Consider the following 16,173-nt stretch of genomic DNA (forward strand, 5'->3'; position numbering starts at 1 on the left):
TTTTACATTTTGGGTCTTTGACTTCTCAGATAATCTGCTGAAAGCTGTAGATGCTGTTCTCCAGAAATAATTCACCATGTACACATATACAAATTGAGATGATAATTTCAGATGGTTGAAGGGACCCTCTAAAGTCCATTCATTGATTTAGATTAAGATCTTTAGCTCTAAAAATACTAAATACTACTTGAATTTCCATAAAGGGATAAGTTAAATAACCTATGGCCATCCATAAAAGTAGAGTTTTATGCAGATATTAAAAAGGAAATAACTTGGGGTTGGTTTGTAGAGCATGTGACTCTTGATCTCGGGGTCATGAGTTCAAGCCCCATGTTGAGGATAGAACTTACTTTAAAAAAAAAGGGAAGGAAGTAACTCTATGTATACTAATATAGACAGATGCTAAAGATATGTCAAGTGAAAAAAAATGCTTTTGTGTATACACTATGTAATTATAATTCTATTTGTATACGTGTGTAGAAAATATCTCCAGGGATACACAAAACCTTGACATTGTGACTGGATGAGTATTGTGGAGACCCTTTTCTTTAAACCAAGTAAGATTTGGACCTTCCACCATAAGCTTGTATTTCTTGTATATATTATGAAGAAAAACGAAGTTCAAAAAGATGAATCATTCTTCTAAAATATAGTGTTTTATAGCTTTATAATCTACTCCAAAGAACAAAACAGATATTATGTATTTATTGCTATCCAAATGAGATCCTTTCATCTAAAGGAAAACTTTGATCTCCTTTTTCTTTTTTGTTTTCCATAAGGTTAAAAGACATTTTTGGACTTTGCTTCTTGACTTGACTATCATTGTCCAATTATCTTGCTTTTGCTTCTCTTCTTCGAGTTTTCAATTTCTTACTTATGTGTAAAGCATTATATGAATGAAATCTAGACATATGTAAATTATATTGAGAATATTGCTTGAATTTCTACATGAATTCTCTTATTTTGTGAACTACTAAGTCATACATTATGATTTTTATACAAAACATTCCATGGATTGTTAACTCAAATTATGCTGTTATAGTCAATTGCATGAAATGAGGTAGTTAGAAAGCTACCATGTTCTCACACGATGATTTTCATCTCAAATACTAAGGGGCTCTGTTACGTACTTGCACAGGTGGATTTATCGGGGGTGAATAAGATAATTCTAATCTTTACCAGATAGTAAATTTCTCACCTGCTATTTCAATTTAATTACACCTAATTTTTTTTTTAAGCAGAGCAAGTTTTCTAACTTTATTTTCTGAAATGAGGCATTTTGAATAACATTAGAAAAGAGACACTTCCTGGCTTCAGTTAGAGTGGGGTTTAGAATTAAGTCACGAAATGGGTATAATAATCACAGAAATTACTACCATAGAAAGTCCAACTATTCTAGCTTGTTGATCACAGAAAGTTTCATATACAAACTAGTCAAGAGTTTGGTTGTCTGTCCCATTTTTGTCAATGAATGGGGCTCCATCTCCTTGGAAGTTGTCAGACTTACATCACAGATGCAGCCAATTGATTCATTCACATGTGAGCAGTGAGTGTGGCCTCTCCTGTGCAGAGGGTAGATGATTGGCTGAGGATAACCTCCTGAGGATGCGAGAAGGTTCCTGGGATGTACCTTCCTCTCTCCCTTCCTCCCTCCCTCCCTTCCTTCCTTCCTTTCATTTATTTTTATTATTTTATTTTATTTTTTTATTGTTAGTCACCATACAGTACCTCATTAGTTTTTGATGTACTGTCCCATGATTCATTGTTTGCGTATAATACCCAGTGCTCCATGCAATACGTGCCCTCCTTAATCCCTATCACTGGGCTAACCCATCCTCCCACCCCCCTCCCCTCTGAAACCCTCAGTTTGTTTCCCGGAGTCCATAGTCTCTCATGGTTCATCTCCCCCCATGATTCCCCCCTTCATTTTCCCCTTCCTTCTTCTAATGTCTTCCATGCTATTCCTGTGTTCCACATATAAGTGAAACCATATGATAATTGTCTTTCTCAGCTAACCTATTTCATTTAGCATAATCCGCTCTAGTTCTATCCATGTCATGCAAATGGTGGGTATTCATCCTTTCTGATGGCTCCATTGCATATAGGGACCACAACTTCTTTATCCATTCATCTGTTGAAGGGCATCTCGGATCCTTCCACAGTTTGGCTATTGTGGTCATTGTACCTTAATGGGGATTTCCTTCAACAGATGGCCACCATCTCTGTCTTGCAATTGGTTATTTGCTGAAAAATTTCTTCTGTTCAACTCAACTCTTTCTTATTTAATAGACCCTCCTTACATTTAATTCTAACTTTCAAAAATAAAGAAATTGGCAATATCCAATTTGTAACCCCACATTCCTCTTCCTCATATCCAAGTTTAAATAGTCATCAGTTTCATGAATCCAATCTCTTTCATCCCACAAATTGCCTTGGCCTTGACGGGTCTTTTGTAATAATCACAGGATTCTCTGCCTCCAGTCAAAACACTTATTAGTTCATTCCCTACACTGTCTTCTTAATTATCTTTTAAAGAGACAAACTTGATCGTTGCATTCACTAGTTTAAAGATCTTCAGTGGCTGCCCACTTCCTAAGGATGAAGTCCAAACTCTGTGTTGGGATTTTTATAACTTAATCCATTCTCTTCTGTTTCTTACTATTCTCTCCCTATACACCTTTTCTCCTTTCTCTTACTTATTTTTCTACTTGCAGCTTGACACATGGTGTTCCCTCTTCCTGTAATTTTTTGTCCTCCTTCTTTACCTGGCAAACTCCTACTCATCTTTTAAATTTCATATCTGTTATCATCCCTCCTGTAAAACTTTCCTGAATTATTTACCCTGTCTCTGCCCTCTCTTAACTTTTAGAAGATGCCTCTCATATCTTTCATCACTGCACTGTAATTATAGATTTCTGTCCCCAAGAGAGCAGACCCCATGTCTTAACCATCTCTGAGGGGCGCCTGGGTGGAGCAGTCGTTAAGTGTCTGCCTTTGGCTCAGGGCGTGATCCCGACGTTCTAGGATCGAGCCCCACATCAGGCTTCTCTGCTAGGAGCCTGCTTCTTCCTCTCCCACTCCCTCTGCTTGTGTCCCCCCTCTCGCTGGCTGTCTCTCTCTGTCAAATAAATAAATAAAATCTTAAAAAACAAACAAACAAAACAAAACAAAACAAAAAAAACCCCATCTCTGAATTCAGTACCTCCACAGTGCCTGGCTCAATATTTTTTTCAGTTATATGTTGCATATCTGAAACCGGTTCATTTGTCTTTCTAAGGTGACTGATCTTTCCCTAAGAAGAAAACCATATTGGGGCACCTGCGTGGCTCAGTCGGTTAAGTGTCTGCCTTCCGCTCAGGTCATGATCCCAGAGTCCTGGGATTGAGCCCTGTGTTGGGATCCTTGTTCAGGGGGGAGTCTGCTTCTCCCTCTCCTCCCTACTCATGCTCTCTCTCACTATCTCTGTCTCTCGCTCTCTCAGATAAATAAATAAAATCTTTAAAAAAACCCACAAAACTGGGCTATCACAAAATGAACCTCAGAATGAACCTGATTACCTAATGGCCAGCTGGGATACCCTGTCATTATTATTGTTTTATAATTTTGTGTGTGTATGTTTATGGGTATTTATAAAGCAAGAAACAGGCAAAGGCTAATCAAGGAATTTCACTTCTTCCTAATTTCAAGCCTCTACTTCAGTAATATAAAACGGACACATTACAGATTCTAGAAAATTCTCCATCCAGAGTCTTTCGTCTTGTCTGTCTTATAGAAATATGTTTATTTTCTTGGGTAGAGGTAACCACACTTCTTCTGGGGCCACTGTCTCGTATCTATGATTTCGATTACTCTTTTAAGAATGTTTTTCTAGTTCTTTTTTTTTTTTTTAAATATTTTATTAATTTATTTGACAGAGAGAGACAGCCAGCGAGAGAGGGAACACAAGCAGGGGGAGTGGGAGAGGAAGCAGCAGGCTCCCAGCAGAGCAGGGAGCCTGATGCGGGGCTCGATCCCAGGACCCTGGGATCACGCCCTGAGCCGAAGGCAGACGCTTAACGACTGAGCCACCCAGGCGCCCCTGTTTTTCTAGTTCTTTAAAAAAAAAAAAATTAACATGGGGCACCTGGGTGACTTAGTCAGTGAGCGTCTGACTCTTGATTTCAGCTTGGGTCATATCTCAGGGTCATGAGATATGCAGGGAGTCTGCTTTTCTCCCTCCCCCTCTGCCCTCTCCCCACTCTCACTCTAAAATAAATAAATAAATCTTAAAAATATATATGTTACTATAATAGAGTTGTGGTAAAGACCAGTTGCAATGGCTAAAAAGACTGACCCATCTGATCCTTACATTGTGCTGGCACTTTAAAATATTTTCAATTCACAAATCAACTGGCGTTTCATTATCTATTTTGTTTGTTTTTCTGCTAGACAGCTTTTCCCCCCTCTTCCATCTTGTGATCTCATACTTCTGTTTTCTTCTCTCAGTCACCTTGCTGTGCATTTCACTGCTCTGAATGTCATCGTGTTAATGTGCTTTATAAAGATCACAGTGACTATTCTGTGAATCTTATATTTTTAGTAGTGGGAAATTTCAAGAGTAATATCAAGCTCTTAAGGCATCGGGTATTTGCTGTTTTTAACGTCAGCAAAACATTCTCTTCCATCAGTACTTGATACTGTCAGTATTTAATTCCTGGGTTATCAAGAGAACGGCTCTAAGGAAGTCTCATTGTAGTGTAAAGTTCGCCAAGATGCTGCAATTGTCACATCAGTTTACGGTACCAAAGAGGATACTCGCCAGGCAGCAGTGGTTGTATAATGTCTCATTCACTTGATCTATTTCATCTCCATATTCAGTAACAACCCCGTAAGAACGCAAAAACTGATACTATACTGTACCTTTGTTTCCCTAGTACAGCTTTCGACTGCCATTGGTTTCAAATAGAAAAGTCCCGAGGCTGTGGTCCATGGCCTGGGTGCTCTCAGCTGTGTCCAGAGGGGCCCGTACAAAAGCACAGGAAAAGCATGAATGTGCTGTTTTGGGAGACAGCCCGTGGTCATGGACTATCACAGGACTAGAATTTTGTGTAGGAAGCACAGCCCCTTTGCCTAAAACCTGCTCACAGGTGAGGTTGCTGCAGAGTCAGCTTGGCATAGTGTCTACCATAGTGACCCAGGTAAGGGTCCCTCTGAAATCTTGGAAGCATGTGATGATGAAGCGTCAGTCTGATGACGATGAGAAATATGCCATTTGACGTAATTGCACTACTGCTATTCGTAGAGTTGCCCTTTAAATTGCTTAGCCTAATGAGATAGATTACATGATGATTTTTCTTTTTTGTATCCCTTATAGCTCTTAGGCGAGTAGTGTCTTGTGTGCAATAGATGCTTAATAAATATTTGTTGGAAAACAAGTAGGTATAGAGAAAGAAATAGAGTAACTTGGCATAAAAGTCATGTGGAAGGCCCGCTCTGGGCTGTGAGCCATGCTGCCCTGTTCTTAAAGCCAAGGCGCTCTTCCTCCAAGTCTTCTGCCGAAAGCCTTGATTTCTGGGCCAAGCAATGCAAAATGGCCCACTCCCATGATCAAAACCAGATTTCTTTCTAATGTGCAATAATAGGATACAATCTTCAAAAGCACTTCAAAGTAACCAGGAAAGTTAGGACTTGCCATGGCAAGAAACAGAGCAGGGGGCCCCTTGACTGGGGTCTGAAATGAATCCTTGGTGGAGCAAGTAATGGAAACTGACAAAGCTCCCAAACTGAAGAGAACCCAGAGCACAGAGAGGTTGGTTAGTCAGACTCAGTTGTGTTCCTCGTGCGACGTTCTCCACTGAAGACACAGGGTTGAGGGAAGCCAAACCGGCACCCATGCTTGCCTTCTTCCTACACTGATGTGTGAATTTAAAAGACCTCTCCCAGCTGAGAGGCAAGTCCTGACTACCACTCAAAGCAGAGCAACCCCATGGCTTCCTCTGCTTTGCAGCAAACGCTTTTGTCCGGAATCATTCTCAGCCTCCTTTTCCCTAATAGGTTGGCTATTATTATTACTAGAATGGTCATCATTTATTGAGTGTATGCAACTTGCTGTATACTAACTATTGTCATTACAACTGTAAGTGAGGAAAGAGAAGCCTAGAGAAGTTAGTCAACTTGCCCACAATCGCACAGCTAGTAAATAGGAGAGCCAGGACTTACACCCAGGCGGTCAGACTCTAGAACTGAACTCTAACAACTACCCTGTATTGAAACATACCCTTCAGGAAGCACAGCAAGCTATGATGACAGAGGTGTTCTGTAAAAGTAAGACAACATGTTTCTATGTAATACTACTCTGTACGTATATAGATATTACATACACATAGATATTATTAATTACATACAATTATTATATATCATGTATTAATAGCTATTAATGTATATTACTAAAGATTCTGTTTTATAAAAATAAGATAATGTAATATATTATATATTATATATATCAATAGATTAATATATAACGTATATCAGTATATTATAGTTGACCTTCGGACAAGAAGGGTTTGAACTGTGCAGGCCCACTTACAGATGGATTTTTTTTTTTTCTTCAAAGCAAACTCCATGCCCAGCATGGAGCCCAACACAGGGCTTGAACTCACAACCCCAAGATCAAGACCCGAACTGAGATTAAGAGTTCGATGCTTAACCAACTGAGCCACCTATGTGCCCCACATGTGAATTTTTTGGAAAAATGTAGTACAGTACTGGAAATATATTTTCTCTTCTTGATGACTTTATTATTATTATTATTTAAATTATTTATTTATTTGACAGAGAGCGTGCAAGCACAAAGAGGAGAAGCAGCAGAGGGAGAGGGAGAAGCAAGTTCCCACTGAGCAGGGAGCCCACTGTAGGGCTCGATCCCAGGACCCTAGGATCATGACCTGAGCCAAAGGCAGACGCTTAACCCACTGAGCCCCCCAGGTGCCCCCTTGATGACTTTCTCAATAACATTTTCTTTTCTCTAGCTTACTTAATTGTAAGAATACAGTGGGAAGTCGGTGCCCCAAAACCCCACCGTGTTTGAGGGTCAACTTTATATATTGGTCCTCTATGGTATCAATAGTAGACCGGTTTTTCTACACGTAGCAACAAATTCATGATAGCAAATATTCCCACTTCACTCTAGAGATGAGAAGTACTTCTCGCCCCTCACTACACTTAACCCCACAGCAATCCCAAGAGGACATAGGATAGCTGTTACTATTGGGTCCTATGTGCTGCAGGCGGCAGGCCCCAGCTTGTGAAAATTTCAAGAGGATATAAAATATTTGAATTTTGAAAAAATAGTGATTGGCACTAAACCATAAATTCAAACTGCAAAATCAAAATAAGTAAAAATTTAATGAAATGCTGTTCTAAACTACCATTATGTTAGCATCACTAATTGTTAAACTTACTATTAACAAAATTCCATTACATTAGAAAATACTTTGTGGATTAGGTATTTTTCATTTTGTGAGAAAGTCTGAAATATGTACGGTTGCCAAGGAATCAGAGTCAATCGTAAGCGAAATGAGTTTTACATATGTAATTTTAATTGTAGATAAAAACTCTTTCAGAATGTTTACAGGAAGCTCATTAATGGGAATGGGGGTCGTTGAAAAATTTTCGAAATGTACAGGGTAGATTTTCTTATCTATTTATTGTAGGGGGCCGGGGGAGGGGCAGAGAGCGTCTCAGGCAGACTGCGCTGAGAACGGAGCCTGACTCGGGGCTCCATCTCATGAGCCAGAGATCACGACCCGAGCCCAAACCAAGAGTTGGCTGCTTAACCAGCTGCACCACCCAGGTGCCCCATTACTCTCCCTTGTTTGTTTGTTTGTTTGTTTGTTTGTTTGTTTATTTATTTATTTATTTTTTAAAGGAGGCTCCATACGCAAAGTGCGACCTGAACTCGCAACCCCGAGATCAAGAGTGACATGCGCCAGCCAGGCGCCCCTACAGGGTGGATTTTCTAAAAGAAGCCAAATCCTGGGCCTGTGAAGGTCCTAAATCACCAGATTACCCCCCTGCGGGATGAGAACTGATTTGCCTAAGGCAAGCGGGTAAGTCTGGAGGTGAAACTCAAACCTCCCGTCCAGGCCTTGCTGTTCTTTCTATTCTGGGTCTCCGGGGAGCAGTCCCCATCAACATCTAGATCCGCTTCTTAAATCGGACCAGGCAAACCGGAGCCGTCACTGACAGACACGCATTTTGGATTGTGCTCCGCGGTAATTATCTACAGAAACTAACCAGCTGCTCCTTCACTGAATCTTGTGAGATTGTGCCTGGAAGCAGTTGGTGCTATGCGTAAACTTGGAGATTCCACTGTGTGCCGTATCCCTTGGACAGTTTACAACAAGCTGAAATAAAACCACTTTGCACCTATCCAGAGACACAGGCATATAGAAAAGGAGGGTAGTGTGGCAGATGACTTCAAGGGATCAATTGTTACTCAGTCCTGGGTTTGAAAAATTCTATGACCTCGAGTTACTAACTTCTCCATGCCTTGGTTTCTTCCTTTCTAAAACCAGATGATAATAAAAGTAACTACTGAGTTACTGTGAAGTTTTAATGAGATAATGTATGTGTTCTCTTTTGCTTGCTCTAACTATGAACGTTTATAAAGTGCTCAACGAATGTGAGCTCTTTGTATTTTTACTTGCCTTCATTTCTTATCAACAGTCTAGCTCTTTGTCCAGTACTTAAAAAGCATACCCAGGGGGCGCCTGGGTGGCGCAGCGGTTAAGCGTCTGCCTTCGGCTCAGGGCGTGATCCTAGCGTGATGGGATCGAGCCCCACATCAGGCTCTTCCACTGGGAGCCTGCTTCTTCCTCTCCCACTCCCCCTGCTTGTGTTCCCTCTCTCGCTGGCTGTCTCTATCTCTGTCAAATAAATAAATAAAATCTTAAAAAAAAAAAAAACCATACCCAGGAGATAGGCATTTATATATTATTATACATTGCTGGTCGAGTGGAGAAGGCACAGCCCCTGTGAAGGGGTATATGGCAATGTCTAGTACAAATGTGAATGCATTTACCCTTTGACCCCGCAGTTCAACCTCTAGGACGTTTTTGTTTGCTTTAAAGATTTTTAAATTTATTTATTTAAATTTAATTTAATTTTTAAAAAATATTTATTTTGGGGTTGCCTGGGTGGGTCAGTCAAGGTTAAGTGTCTGCCTTTGGCTCGGGTCATGGTCTCAGGATCCTGGGATTGAGCCCCACATAGGGCTCTCTGCTCAACGTGGAGCCTGCTTCTCCCTCCCTCTGTCAAATAAATAAATAAAATCTTTAAAAAAAATTTATTTATTTTACAGAGAGAAAGTGAGAGAGCACAAGCAAGGGGAGGGGCAGAGGGAGGGGGAGAAGCAGACTCCCCCTTGAGCAGGGAGCCCGATGCAGGACTTGATCCCAGGATCCCAGGCTCCACCAACGGAGCCAGCCAGGTGCCCCTCAACTTCTAGGAGTTACAGCCAATGTTATAAAAGTAAAAACAAAACAACATAAATAAACACCTAAAATATACTGAGTGTCTGTAGACCAAACACTTTACTATATACTTCAACATTATCTCATTTTGTTTAAGTCTTTAAAGTGTGTGCTTTAAAGGAGTGCTAAGTAGCTCTCACCCCATTTTACAGACAAGGCAAGTGTGGCTCAGACACTCACTCACTTCTGATTACAACACAGTGAAAAATCATGGCTACAAAGTTTGAAACTAGGAATGCCTCTTGTACTCTCCTATACTTTCTTCGAATGGAGTGTGTTCCAAACTCGTGTTAGGAGTTTATATTTGAGAAGGCCGTCTATAAAATCAGTGCTTGAAAGGAAATGAAACTAGCCTCTACTTCCCGACGGGCATGTATTCCACCAACACTGTGCTCCGCACAGCCAGATCGGTAGCCTTCCGTGTTCTCCTAACCGTACGTGGGTTAAAACTAGGAAACACCTGAGCATCCATACGTAACTCCAAAACATTGCAGAGCTACAAGGGGTTGGGACTGGCATCTGATTTTGCATTTCACTGACATATTATTGTAAAAATGCTTTGGCTTTTCTGTCATCGAAACCAAACAAACTCCCATGGTGCTCTTTCCACTTCAGGCGGTCATGCCTTCCACAGAGCTGCCGTGTAGGCACCTGCGGCAGTATTTAGATACGTAAACATCTTAGTTCAATACCGAATGTACATGGGATCATCTTCAAGTAGATTTTACAGCTAATTTTAATGGGTGTGATGGATAACTTAAGAGGGTGTGATTTCCAAGGTCAAACGCCAAACCCCAGCGTCAAGTGATATTAGCAGTTGTCTGAGTTATGGTATGCTCCAAAATGAACAGTAAGTTCAGAACTATAATTGCAGATTTAAAATGTAAAAGCCAAGTAATGAGTCATGGAACTTTACATCAAAAACTAAGGATGTACTGTACGGTGACTAACATAATATAATAAAAAATATTATTAAAAAAAACACTGAATTTTACACTTAAAAAAATAATAATAAAATAAAATGTAAAAGCCCTTTTCTAAATTCAGGATCCAAGTACTGGCAGTGGCTCTGCCATCACTGTTGAATTGGCTTCAAAGACTGCTATTAGACCACTGTCCTTAAAAGCTGCCTTCTGACATAGCTTAATAGAGTAGTTATTCTTTTAAAGGAGGAGCTGAGTTTACATTGACAACTTCCGGGAGATCGCTGAAAGTGAAAAAAGCAAACACATAGACCTTGAAACTGACACTCTTAAAAAACAAGAAGAAGAGAAAGAAAAGAAGCCATTGTCTAAAATTAGGAGCTTTTCCTTTACCGCTTGTTCTTGATTTAAAAATATCTATTTCCACCCCCAGAGAGGGTGGTGAAGGGTAGGTTATGGCGCTTTGCAGGCAAGTGGTCTTCTGGGTCATGCTAATTTGTTGCCCTGTGCTCAAGGCTTCTTATTCAGCAGAGACTTTATTAGTTTTTGGCTACAGAAGTTCCAGGATTTACAGAAGGCTGCTCTCGGGATAGCTGGGGTTGTAATCACTTTACTCCTCCTTATTCAAAAATTTCCAATGTTGACAAATGACACATTCAGAAACACTGTGAATTTATAAACTACTTCATAAGAAAATATTATTAATATTGATGAAATTAGTCTAACACTTTGTCGAACCAGCCTAAAAACCTTTCCTTTCTTCCCAGGCCCCAGGACTAGGGGAGCGGGTAAGGGGACAATCCCATCTGACGAGAACATCCCCTGTTTGGAGTTGGCCCCTGGCACGGTTTGCTCACGGAGCTGCTCCCCTCACCACAGAGATGTCATGGCTTCTGGGAGGTAATCGGGGAGCCCTTTTCCTAGCTGCTTCTCTCGAAGTTCTCTCAGAGTGGGAAAGCAAGGGTTTAGGCTGGTTGTTTGTCTATGGCTTTGCCCCAAATCAAGCAGACTTTCAGCACCAGGCTACAATACAATCCCAGGGGAAGTGATTATTTGTTTTCAAGATCTTGGACACTGGGAAGCCGGCGGGGGGGGGGGGGGGGGGGGGCGGGGGGGGGTGCTGCAGGAGGGCTTGGGAAGACTGCAGAGAATGAGGAAAAGTCAAGAAGAGAACAAGAGCCTTTTGAGCACCTACTGTATTCCGTACACCATGTGGGCCAAATCCATCCAGTTAGTGGTTGGCTTTCTATTGCCTGATGGGGCACCCTGTTCACTTTCTATCACAAGGCAGAAGAAGAAATGTAGCTGGAGTAGAGGAGGAGGGAGAGGGAAGAGAAGAAGAGGAAAAAGAAAAAAAAAAGGATGAATGTGAGAGAGCTCTGAACATCTGCCAGTGGTTATTCGAGGTTCACTCTGTCTGAAGTGAGGGTAACCCCGAGAAAGACTGGAAACTAGGCACAGCTCGACTCATCTTCCAGTTTCTGGGTCACGCTGGGTCATCTTTACCTTCTCAGGAGGAGACTAGGTTTTGGAAGCTATTTGGTAAATTCTCGGCTGAATGCTCATCCTGCCCAGAGACATTGCTATGCAACAGGAAAATTTCACCCAAAATATGATAAGTCTCTGCAAAATACATTTGAGAAGAGAACATTTCTTTGCTCAGTAGGGTGATCCAAGTTAGCCTTGTAAGCAGGAGGTCTGGGTTTTTTTTGCAAAAACAACTCTCTTGAGTATTGATTTCAGTTTCTACAGTACTCCAGTTTTAGCTTTCTGACACACTGCTTACTGCCTTTCACTCTGGTGGAACCAGGAGGAACTCCGTCCCCCAGGCAGCCCTTTCCCATCTCTGCAGCTATCTGACTTAAAGGTCTGAAAAGATGTTTGGTTTTGATTTCCCACGGTAAACATGTTGAGACCTCATTCTAAATTTATTACGAGAAATAGGTCCATCAGCTATCTGTTAATGGATTTACCACAGTCTAACTTGACGACTGAGCGTATGGGCTTTGCTCAAAAAATAGAAAGACACAGTGAAAGGAACAAATGCAGCTAGGGAGGAAGTGACATTCATAAACTTGGAATATTTTTTAGATGTTAAATTTATTTGGGGTTGCTATGCTGTGAACATTTATGTCCCCCCCAAATTCACATGTCAAAACCTTACCCCCCAAGGTGATGGTATTAGGGGGTGGGGCTTTGGGGAGGTGAATGAGACAAGAAGGTGGAGGCCTCATGAATGGGCTCAGGGCGCTTATAAAAGGGATCCCAGAGAGCTCCCTCGCACCTCCACCATGTGAGGATACAGCGAACTCAGCAGAAGAGGGACCGCACCAGACACCGAATCTGCCAGTGACTTGATCTTGGACTTGTAGCCCCTTAACGGTGGGAGATAAATTTCTGTTGTGTAAACCCCGGTCTACATCATTTGTTGCCGCAGCCCAAACAAACTGGCAGGGGTATTTTGAGATACACTGCATGTCATCTTATGGCAAACAGTATTTCTTAAGCAAAGTGATGGAGTATTTCAGTATTCAACATGCACGTAATGGCAGATCATAGCTTCGTATCGGAACAACAGCTCCATTTTTTGTAGATTTACAATATAGACGTTAAGCTGGGGGTATTATGAATTCTGAAAATGGGAACAAAGATTGAGTAAAGCTTTTACTTATTTTTTTCCTATGCCTGAGGAGTCATTTCATTTTCTGGGTCAGAGGCTGTGAGGCCATAGAAAGCACCACCTTGTATATGACAAAAGTCCTCAGTCCCCCGCCCTGAAGGGGATTGTGACTCACGAGCCATTACCACGGAGAAGGAAGATCCTTACAACATATCTAAATAAAATGAAGTGACAAGAAGAAAAAAGGAAAACAAAAGCTCCACATGGCCAGGGGAGCTCTTGGGGATGAAATGGAAGCTGGTCCCCGAGACACAGGCGATTTTACTGTTTGCCCAAGTTTCAGCTCTACCGCTAACTGCAGCCCACACAGGACATGGTCGCGGGCCAGGGCTTGGAGAGCCATCTCGTCTGTTCCATTGTTTCATAGCAGCTCATCTGTTCCCATTTTTTTTTTTTCTCCAAAAAAGCCAAACTTCATTCCCTTGTCTAGGCTTTCAAAAGAATTTGATGCCATTTTGGTATTTTGGATTCTCACCTACCTATGAGGTCTAAACAAATCACTTTGGAGGCAAGTTCTCCTGGCAGAACACACCCTGGTTATCAGTCGCCAGGGCCTGTCATCAGCCTCTGCTGTCTCATCTTGTCCCTCCAGGCTGGACGCCTCCTCCTGAAAGCTCCCCTTGCCGCGTGTCTGAACACACCCTGCGCGTCTGTTGGGTAAAGAGGGCTGGCTGGGGCTGGACCATTCCTCCCTGGAAAGAAAGAGCTGCCTACAGAATGTCAGGACAGGCCTAACTCAGACACGACTCAGCTCTTAGTGACCTGCGTTCTCGTTTCTCCGTGAAGAGGCCGGTGTGCTGGTGCTACTCACGGGAAGCTGTGCCCGGCTCCCTGCCTTCTCCCTGCTTCAGTTTCAAGAGGGAAAATCCCTTCTAAGAGGAGTAGTTACAAGATACTATCGCGGGATTCTTGGTACAGAATGGTTTTGCTCCCCTTGGATGAAAGAGTTTTTCTCCCGTTATCATGCGCCAACCACCTCCCACTTCCCCTTTGTCCCGGTTTGCTTCTGGATGTTTCTCTCTTACCCTGATTTTCTCCCAGTGGGATTATCAATCAAAAATTAGAGTCGGGAAATCATCAGTGTTATCGATAAAACTTTGCAACTATTTCTTTCAAAGTTCAGTTTTTTCCTGGTCAAAGATTTTTCTTCATTGCAAAATCATAACAGCATTGATGTGTGTTACTGTTTCAGCATAATTTTAAGTCTTGAAAACGTGAAAAGACATTTGACTTTTAACCTTACCATTAATGCGATATAAATAGCCTTTTTCTTTCTGCTGATTTAAAAAGCTTACGTGAAGCTGCAAAATGCTGAAGGGGGCACCCCTGCTTCAGAGAAAGAGAAAGAAGAAAACCGCATGACAAAAATCCTTGGTGGGGAGTAGCCCAGGGCATCTTTGTTGATTTTTCTCTTACAACCTTGAGAATTGTTTTTTCTTGAAAGGACAAGCTACCTAAAATGATTAATGCTATTTTTAGAGTTCTGCAAAAATTCAAAACAGAGTCATCCTTCACGAAAAGGTAGGTTTCATTTCTGGCCGTGGAACCCCTCTGCTGATTTACAGACTCCTTGCCAGAATGAGCTGCAGGAAGCCGCTTGAGTGCATACCACAGGGGGAAAGCAGCAAGTACAGTAATCAGCTAAGCATTCCTGAGGACTACTGTCTGAGGTTTGATTTCGAACCAAGAGATAGTCTCACACGCATTCCACTGAGCATGCGGGTCAAAAATCTCACATTCCAGGTGCACCAAGAACGCATGCGTTGAGCACACCACGCACACCCCCACCCGAGACTGCTCTCCACACAGCCCCCTGAGCACGCGTGTTTTAACACAGTTACGACAAACAGAGGCATGCTCCCAAGCCTCCAAGCTTCCGCAGCCCTCAGCCAAGAAGCTGCCCCAGAAATGCTCAAGCCGCTGGCGAAGTGGGCCTGACCTCGGATACCCACAGCTGCCCAGCGTACTTCCCGTGAGCCCCAGGGGCTCCCAGGAGGCTGAGAGATAAGGAGGCTGCCGAGAAAGCCTCAAGCAGTCATTCTGCTGCTTGCCCTTGTTTTTCCTGACTCTCACCATCCTCTGGACAACACAGACCTGTTCGGGGGGTTCAGCTAGGCCATGCTACCCGGTAGTGACTGGAGTTACTAGCAAAATGGTGAACGGAACAATAGTTCAGGGGAACAACACTTTTTAGATTATCTAACATTCTCATGGCTTCCGGGCTCTTCAAAACATGTATTTTGTCTTTCCATCCTTTGGTTGCAAGTGGAATACGGTGCTTAAGCCAAATAGGCAACGTAAAGCTCTGACTTCAAAGCCATTCCTTGATAAAACATCAAAACAGCCCAGGGAGGACCAGCGGTTATCTGGAATTCTCCAGATAATTAACTGAAACTCATTGGCTAACTCGCCACTGGGAGTTTCTGCAGACAAGGCCATTCTCATGGGCCTGCATGATTTTGTTGCTGGGTCTGCTCTGTTGTGTTAGGCCGGGAGAGGTTGGGACAGTCTCTCAGTAGAACGCCATGTTCCCATGCAGAGGAAACTTGACTCCTGCTTGGCCTCGTGGGGGCCTGAAACTGGCACAGTACCCTCCCCTTGCCCTTAATGTGACATCATTCTGCTCCTCTTTCTCGGAAACACCACTGCCTGCACCTTTTCCTGGTCCTTTGCTTACTTGAGAAGAGCGGCATGCTTTCCACCGAGAATGTCAGAAATAATCGCCTTTTCAACTTTGTTTTGTAAAATGTGATGGTACTCCATCTACATGAGGCCAGAGTTCCCCGTTTCGGGTTTGCCAGTGCCCTGGGTACATGACTGAGCTCCTCCCTCATCTCCCAGTCTTCAAACTCCAGCCCATCCAACCCCTTTGCTTGAATTAAGCAGATGGGCTCACCACTCTTACCCCCTGGCATTTTTCCACTTCCCGCCTCCATGCATTGCCCATTCATCAAGCCACATCTCCGTTTAAATGTGAAGACTCACCTGAAAGCCCACCACCTCTTCCAAGGAGCCTCCCCTGATTAAGCAGGGATGAAAGAACCTCCGAAGCATGACT

General features: G+C 42.5%; 1 protein-coding gene across 1 annotated transcript in view; it reads right to left on the reverse strand.

Moving 5' to 3' along the window:
* Positions 1-16,173, reverse strand: part of DLGAP1 (DLG associated protein 1) — a 793,827-nt gene that overhangs the window by 94,383 nt on the left and 683,271 nt on the right. The gene's annotated exons all lie outside the window — the stretch shown is intronic.

The sequence above is a fragment of the Ursus americanus genome, chromosome 19 (assembly GCF_024610735.1).
Source record: "Ursus americanus isolate L20-20 chromosome 19, mUrsAme1.1.p, whole genome shotgun sequence".
Classification (NCBI taxonomy): domain Eukaryota; kingdom Metazoa; phylum Chordata; class Mammalia; order Carnivora; family Ursidae; genus Ursus; species Ursus americanus.